This window comes from Pundamilia nyererei, unplaced genomic scaffold, assembly GCF_000239375.1.
Source record: "Pundamilia nyererei isolate P.nyererei 1_Seehausen unplaced genomic scaffold, PunNye1.0 scaffold00111, whole genome shotgun sequence".
Lineage (NCBI taxonomy): Eukaryota > Metazoa > Chordata > Actinopteri > Cichliformes > Cichlidae > Pundamilia > Pundamilia nyererei.
Window position 1 is genome coordinate 1,216,175 of NW_005187512.1, and position 9,493 is coordinate 1,225,667.

Genomic DNA, 9,493 nt, shown 5'->3' on the forward strand with positions numbered 1-9,493 from the left:
TCCTCGCGCTCACAGACACATAACGTGTATGGCAGTCCATTCTCCCAGCAGCACGGACTACACTGCCCATGAGGCTACATTCTTTAGAGCTATGCCTGTAGCATTCTGCCTATTAGCTTAGCACAACAACAACAACAACAACAAGGCACACTCTCACCCAGGAAACACAGTCGCAGAGAGAGAGAGAGAGAGAGAGAGAGCGTTGCCCTGTAACCATGGCAACCGTAACGCTGCCGCCTGGAACGTAGCTGTCAAACAAAACCCAAATAGTCCTGACCCGCCACAATATGAAACAGGAAAATACCACTGTGTAACCCATTTATTTCAACAAAGTAACTGTATTCTAAATACCACCTTTTTAAACTGTAACTGTAATGGAATACAGTTACTCATATTTTCTATTTTAAATACGTAACGGTGGTACATGTATTGCGTTACTCCCCAACACTGGTGCCTGTATACTTAATAGAACAATAACCTCGGACACATACGCTTCCAGCAGAGTGATTGATTACATGTCAGAGGTGTGAGTAAATTTGCAGATTTGTATTTTTTGTTATTGTGTGTGTCTGTGAGTGAGATAGATTCTTGAAATGGTTTATAGCTTTCATGGCATTTAAAGAAAGAAGAAATAAGTCAGAGATAAAAAAAAAAAAGCAAAAAAAAAGCTATATAACATCACAAGAAATGCAAATGGACATTACTACCTGTGGTGAAAATCGAATCAATATGGAGAGCCACCGTCTCCATGTTTTTACTGTCCCTAATGTTTCATTTGACAGAACCCACACAGAACTGAACCGTTTGAATAGCACATCCACAACAGGGTGAACTGATGCAACAAAAGGCAAAACTACTTTTGGTGCATTCATTTCATCAGAGAAATGTCTTTAAAAGTTTTAAATGCCTGCGTATTTCAAACTTTAAACAAAATACATGAGTTATTTAGAATGAACATTCATAAACTGTCATAAACAGAAAGCAGGAGGATAAAAGACTTTCAACATTCAAACAGATTTATTATCTATATGAAGAGGACATATAGGAGAATTAAAGTCATGATTCTCTCGCCTTACTGCAAAGAAAAAATAAGAAGAATTAAGAACTGAGACAGATAAAGGACACTCTAGGGAAATCTATGACAGTCAAATCTATGTATAATAGTGCACTAGCGCAAGATATGAATAAAATAAATAAATAAACAGAGCAGCTTGTGAGTCGTACATGGACAGATTGCAGTCAACAACAGCAACAACAACAACTGATTCTGGTCAACCTGCACTGAATAAAATAACATGTTGGATGTACTTGTTTCTACACTGGACATACAGATGTTTTGCTTTAGCGGCAACTTAAACAACTGAGTTAATTTAACTTTAAAACATGAGGCAATTGTGTTAAATACACCCAGGATGCTTACATAAATCCAAGAGATGCCCAGCCTCCTTTTTCAATGTGGTCACTCCCAATGCAAATCTTAATGTCTTTAACTTTGCCACCTTCAACTCGACTTCCTCGCTCTTCAACCATAAAACCACACATTATGGTATTTTAAATCATCTACCATCACTATCTCTACTCCTTACAACTGCCCCCTGTCATTAACACACATGTATTCTGTCTACTGACTTCCATTCCTCTTTTCACAAGTGCATACCTTCTACCTGATCCCTATTCTCACTACAAATCATAATGTCATGTGCAAACATCATAGTCCATAGTCTATCACAGCAAAGAAAATGCACAAAGCTAATCTTCAATTTCCAAAAAATAATTAAGAATTTGACCTGCTGTATGCTGAATAATGAAGGAAATAAATAACAAAATATTATCTGAATTATATTTGAGATATCAGCACAGGGATTTGTGCTTTTTGTTGTTGTTACATATATTTTCCTTTTAATGGCCCTCAGGTATAAGGCCATATTCAAATATTCTTTCATATTCATATTTAATGCAAGAAATGAAAGAATCATTAATTTGTTGCTAAAAAAAATATGATATATGCAATGTAATATGTGTGTGTGTGTGTGTGTGTGTGTGTGTGTGTGTGTGTGTGTGTGTGTGTGTGTGTGTTGTAGCTGCATGACTGAAAAGCAAAAGGCTGTGCACATTGCCTTTATGACATGATAGCAGAAGAAAACCATCCACAGAGATTAGATACAGTAAAAAGTAACATACTGAGGGTATGTGTGGCTCTATGATAGCATCATATATGCCTTTGAGGTAAAGGCACATTTATGTTGATACGTTTACTGAAGGGAACCATAAGATAATATGTTTCAGTTGCCAGGATGCTTATCATAATGGTTTGTGTTATGTGTGTTAGAGCCATTATGACAATAGTGTTGCCAAACAGCCTTCTGTTTATCATAAATATGTGAAATTGCACAATAAATAAATGGAAATAAAAACAGTTCATACAAAATGTTTTCTGTCATTACAAACAGAGAAACATAAAAGGGAAGTGGATGGAACCCGAAGCTCCAGGAGAAAATCCACAAGGAATGTGCAATCTCTAGACAAAAACAACTTTATTTAAATACTGTGAATCTTGCAAGGAAACACACACACAGGCGCACACACGCGTGCGTGCGTGGTTTTCAGAGTGGAAGTTGCTTTGTTACTGTTAATCCAAACAGATTTGGACCAAATTTCAAAGACCTACTCTTCCAACCTACAAGCAGTAAGCCTATTTTTACGCATACTCACAAGAAGCCATTTAACAGCTGCCTTGTAGTCCCAGTGCTCTACTTTTGGTTGCTAACCAGCCCTTTTTATCTCAACTCACTGTTGTTTTGCCAGATGGTCTGGGGGGGGGGTTGTTACATGATCATACTTTTTAAACTTTCATATTTTCCTGTCCTTGAATGGCTGTTTGACATCACATGTAAGTTCAGTACCTTTTCCCTTTCATGTGTGTTGGATCAAAAGCCAAGATTTCAAATGAAACAGAGAGCTGCAAGTTTGTTCTTGGTCTGGTGCAGCGATGTGACAGACACACTTAGAGCTGTGAACGTTTGTGTCTCTGTACAAACGTGTGAGTGTGTGTCCCTGCTTGCCTGCATGTGAGTGTATCTATCAGAGGGTGAGTGTGATAGTGAGAGAAGGCAATGCAGAACATAGACTAATGTTCTGACACTCTTACATAACTCTGACAGAAAGCCAGAGGACAACTAATTCTACGTGTTGAGTGTGAGTGAAATTGTGTGCGTTTGTCAGCAGGATAGCCAAGACAGTGCATGTCCTTGAGCACTGGGATAAATCTTTCATCAAAAAAGAAGAAAATCTGTGCATCAGCACCTCCAACACTCAAATATTGAGTCATATCACTTTTATTTAATTATTTGAAACAAAAACTGTGAAAAAAAACAAGGAGTTAATCAATTTATTTTTTAAAGTCAGACTTTTCTTCACTGGCTTATTGTAAAGATGGGACTCCAGGAAATAATTGCCCCAGGCGAACAAACCATCACACATATTGTTTAGTAAAGCAGTGTACACTTTAAACTTCATATTAAACAACAAGGACATATCTCTGCCAGAATAATGGTTGATTGCTTCCTGTGGGCTGGGAGAGATACTGCAACAAGTATCTTGGGATCTTGTTAACAAGTGACAGGAATCGGTGCAGTGTCAGCAGTTATGCTGTGTAGTAACTAATAGAAAATTTTAGATAATGTCTTGGCTTTTCTATCAGAAAGTTCCCAAAGGCTTCATGAGTGGCTTCTATTAGTGGCCTTAAAGCATTCCTCTGGCATCTGTCGGTCTTACACTTACTTGTGTCTGTAACAACATGAAGGGGAAAAGGCTCAGCTGTAGGCCAAAGATTACAAAATACCTTATCAGAATGAACTGATGAACATAATATTTGTCTGTTGCATACAAATGTACCGATGGAGGATATTCTCAGAACTGGGGATTTAGTAAAACCTGTAAGGATGTAATGTTGCCTTGGTTGTCTCTTGTAAATGCAGTAAATGCAATGCATGCATCACAACTTACATTTGACTCTACTGAAACTTCTTTCTCAGTACAAAACTATTGTGATTCGGGAGCTGAGCCGAAAGGCAAAGTTTTAGATTTACCAGTCAATCTACGTTCCAGCCCTCACCTATGGTCATGAGCTCTGGGAAGTGACTGAAAGAATGAGGTCACGGATACAAGCTGTCGAAATGAGTTCCTCCATACGGTGGCTGTGCTCAGCCTTAGAAATAGGGTGATGAGCTCAAACATCCAGAGGAAAAGGAGCCAACAGAGTGGTTTAGGCTTCTAATCAGGATGCCTCATGTCTCCCCTTGGAGGTTTTATAGGCATGGCCTGCTAGGAGGTGATCCAATGGTAGAGACAGAATTTGCTGGAGAGATTGTACAGCTCATCTAGCCTGGGAACAAGTAGAACATTTTTTCTGTTAAAAAAAAAACCAAAAAAAAAAACAAACCCAAACAATAATAAAGAAAAAAACCCTGAAATCTTTAAGATGGACTGAATGTTAGAAGAAGATAAGATAAAGATAATCTAATGGAAATTAACATGATTTAAGTTATTTAACCTTCATTATGATAAGCTCACAAGTTGTTTAATGTAGATTTATATTTTTTGGAACAAAGAAGTATTAGTGATCTCATCCTGATCTCAAGAAGAAACTGAAAATGGTTTATTAAGCAATTATTAAACTATTATTACATAATAAATTTTTTCAAAATTCAGTAAATTGTTAAAATCATTATTTTAACTTGTACATCTTTACATTTTCATTATTAAAGGCTGAAATGGCTTAAAGAGAGAGTAAAGTCATAGATAATATGGAACTTGAACTTGTGATTTAAATTCATTCTGTCAGGTGTATTAGTCTGTACTAATATTATTTATAGTACAATGCTTATTGCAACAAAAAAAAAGCCACAGACTGTGGTGGAGCACCAGCTTTGCTTATTTTTTGGACCATGTTGACTGTAACTTTTCCACTTCACCTGTTGTTTACCAGATCTTCCTGATAACGCTGTTTTGTTTTCTTCTTTTTTGACTCAGCCTGTAAATATAAAAGGCATTGGGGATGGGGATGAATCTGATTTTTTATTTTTCCAAAATACGCCCCTGTCCTTCATGGTTTCTATCTGCTTCAGACAATCTTATCATCATTGTTCCATTATTACCTCCTCAGTGCTTTCTCCAGAGTGGCCCTATGTCACATCTTCTGTAATCCCAAAGAACCCTTTTTCTCCAGCTTTTACAATGTGGCACGTCACTCAAATATGAGTCTCTGATCGTGGTCCTGCAAAATACCCCAAACATCTAATGACACATGCAAATTACTTTTGATGGTGATGATAAAGTTCAAAACGGTTTCACCAAGTGGCATCATTTCAGCTCTTACACGACACTTTTCCCGTCTTTTAGGTGTGAAGGTGAAGATGTCCCGTACACTCCTGGGACATGTTTTGGAGTCTTTGTCACAGAGAAAGACTCTTAAAACAGTCAAAGTAATTGAAGGGTTGCCCGACGTCCCATTTTCTTTGAGTTGTTATAAATGACAATCATTTTTAGAATATGAGAGTGGCAGCAGATATACTACAGGCACACTGGCACTGCTATCAAGCATGAAGCCAGACAGTTCAGATTCTCTGTGGTCTCCACCAACAGACTTCATTTACTGAACGAGATATATCATGTGTTCCATAAATCAGGAACTCAGAGAAGTACTGAAATTCCATAATTACACTGCAGTTACTCAATAACATATAAGTACTGCCCAGGTTCAAAGAGCAAATAATTGCTGTTTTATTAAGTTGATTGCTGGTGATGAGAGTTGGGTCCTTGGATAAGACATTTATAGTGGAAGATTCCCAAGGACAAAGGGTTTTATAAGGTCATGGGGCCAATCAGAATATTTCTGATATTCAGGTGCTTGTGAACTATGAATTTCTCCCTTGGGATTGCAATGTTCATGAGTTCTACTGTAAAGTGCTGAGGAGGGACCTGAATATACTTATATATATACACAACAAGTGCTTAAAATCAAATCTCATTGTAGATACAATTTGTCCCCTTGTTAAGGCCACAATATACAGTTTTCACCCAAGTTTGTTCTCATGAACACAACAAGAACAAAGACATCAGTTATGTTAAAAAATTATTCATAGATTTGAACCTCCCCAATCAATAAGTTGTAAGAGAAATGTTTTTAAAACACAAAACAATGCCCTTTCCAAGCACAGTGTGGTAAACAATAAGCCACAACCTAATTTCCATCAAAATAAGCTACAAGTTGATTGTACAAGGACCAGCCACAAAATGCTATTTAAAAACAACAAACAAAAAAAGAATCAGTAATTTCACTCGCATACTTGTAGTGTCACTATAATCACTTGACACACCATGCTGCTGCTTACAAAGCAATGCCTGACAAGGAAAATGTCTTCATCTTTAATAGTCTTAACATAATCTAAGCTAAAAGTAATCTCCCCAACACTCGTGTCGTCTGATTCTATGACAGGTACTCTACAGCCGTTCCATGTCTGTGCTTCACTGTGGCACTCTGGCTCAGACAGTCAAAGATGTTTGGGCAAAACTAGCTTTACACAACAACACAAAATCACAGAATGAACAGAGAAAATGGGGAAAGAAATACAGCAAAATGTGCTTTATGCTCATTCATTTTGTTTATTGTTTTAAAATGATCTCAAGTATTCTCAGAAAGGTATTCTCTCCATTTCTCTCCAGCACTGTAGCCTTGTGAGGTTCACTGGCCCACTCCATCAAGGTAATGTGATTAGTTTACTAGGCTTGGGACAAAAACAGGTTTCCTCTAGCTTCAAGCACTGTAAGTGTGAGTGTGTCTGTTTGTGTGCGTTTGAGGCTTGGGTGGACACTTTGATGGATGATGAAGATGAGCAAATCAATACAAAGGGCCTGTCATTGTGGCTACATCCCAATTTACCTCGGCGTGTCTGCACTGTCAGTCAGCGAGGTAAGACAGAACAAGAGAGAAAGAAAGAGTGGAGATAATGATAATATGATGGGGAGGGTAAGAGGATTGAACGGAGGATAGGGAAGTGTGAGACAAATGAAGAGAAGAGGAAAAGAGGGACTGGTTTGCAGAAAGAGATCAATAGGCAGAGGATATGGTGCATGGGAAAGTAAAATAGATGACAAATAGATGCAGTGTCCGACTTCGGTATCTTCCAGCTGCGGTGTCTCTCATATTTGGTGCATTGCTTAATACCTTAAGAAATTCAGTCACGCACACGCAAGTAGAAACTAGTCCTGTAAAAACTTGTGAACACACTGTGGCACAGGCCCATTCATACAGTCATCCAATCCCTAAAGGGTTGCTCTAGTCTACATAGGAGATAAGGATGCTAACCCTTGACGGTTCAAAATGGATTAGACGCATCTTGATTGTGAGTCAATTTTCTCTGCCCTGTAAGCCTTAATGTGTGTTTTCAGCACCAGTGCTTTGCTTTTAATGGTTCCTGACTGCTTTCAGAATTTAAGGATGGAATTAAGTTATCTAAAGGGAAATAGCTCAATGAAAACATCACTTTGCAGTTGGTCGCTGCAGAACTGTCTGTGTGCATGTGTATACACGTAGCCATGCGTGCACTAAGCCTTTGAAGAGAGTGAACAAAATAATGCAGTAGCATTAAAGCATCAGTAATGTGGGTATTTTCAAAATCCCAGCACTTCACAGCTCTTGGTTCTGTCTATTCAACTGTCACAGCTGACAAGCCAACAAATGACTTTTTGTATTTCCCAGAGTTCAAACTTTACGTAAATGTCTCAAGGCTGTGGTTATCAAAGATTATGACTGTTTCGCAGCAATGCTTTGTCAGATTTGCTCAGTTAAAGGCTTGCATTAAGATAATTTTAATGTCTCATTCTGACTTTTACTTGCAACAGCAATCAGATGGATACAATTATAAGACAGAGCCAGACAGAAGCATCCATAGAAGAAATTATTTTTACTTTGCATTGGAAAATCTGAAAAGCTGAAATACTACAGATGTTGCTGTGATAACAATAACCTAATAATTCATCTAAAGGTCTTAAAGAAGCAGAACGTGATGTCACTCATTTGTTTGCAAGATGCTGTTTTAAGCCTCTTGCTCACCATTTCAGCTTTTTGAAACAAGAGTTTCAAGAGTGAGCTGCTAAGGTGATCAGACTCTTATAATCTGCTACAAAATGAGTGTGCACTTTCACATATTTTCAATCACAATGTAACCCAAATGCACATCTTGCTTTATTGCTCTTCTGGATTCTAATGGGGACCATCATTTACAAAACACACATTGTGTTGTATTCAGTATCACTTCAAACTAGTGACTGAAGCCATAAACATAGCAGGAAACTGTTTACTAAAGACATGAATTAAAAAGAACTGAGGGCATAAAAAAGTAGTTTTTGTAACCAGAGTAGCATAAGATGGAACATAAGATGGAAAATGTTTGGCTTCTTAGAAGTCAAATGTGGCTTTGTTGCATAAACTCAACAACACTAGTTGCTGCTGCACAGGAAACAATAATGCCAGTGAACACAATGCATCAATGATACTTGCTTACGTGCCAAAACAAAGTTCATTAGCTGCATTTAAATGGGATTTCTTCTCACCATTTGTCCCACTCTACTTCTCCCTTTAGAAATTAAAAAGTTGTAATAGTGTTATGAAGAGACAAATGAAAATGTATTTTTAAGTATCTTTATCCACCCACTTTGAAAATATTAGCAAATTTGTCCTTTTCTCCCCATTAAACTATGCCTTTTATTTATTTAATTCCACAAAAATGCATTATTTTAAACAAAGGAAGAACATTTAGGAAACCTATAAAAAGTATAACAGGGTCTTACCTGCAGTATACACACATTTCTTTTTAGCCACCAAATGAGGTTGGAGAATGTTGAAGACAACTGACGGTAGCCTCAGTAAATCCAAAAGCTAATGAACCTATACAATAAAATCTGAATTTCATATAGCAAACATTTGCTTTCTAGTAATAGATTTAGCAACTGCCACTTCACACACCTACCAGTAAAAAACAAACAAAGAAAAAAAACATCACTATTGGCTTTTTTTCCAAACAAAGAGAGGTCTAAGCTGCAGGCAGACAAGCTGTTCACAGCATGCTATGATTGTGGATCACCCATGTAAAACACATCTTTAATTACAGATTGCATACTACCTACATAAAGCAACATTGCTTGAGTTAAAGACATTCCACCTGGCAGCTTCTGTCTCAATTTTGTGTTAAACTGGAGTACATAATGGCATGTTACACAACGTACCAATTAGTAATACAAGTTGCAAAGCATATTGCTTAGAGGACATATGACAGCTATGCTTTACAACTGTGCTGCATTTGCTTGGCTCCATGTGCCAGCTGTTTGATCTAATTAAGAGGCTGTTTCAAACCTGTTAGAAACCTTATTCAAACTCAGCTTATAGAATCACAAATTTCAAACAACATTTATGTCCTTGGCTGTCCTCCCATGT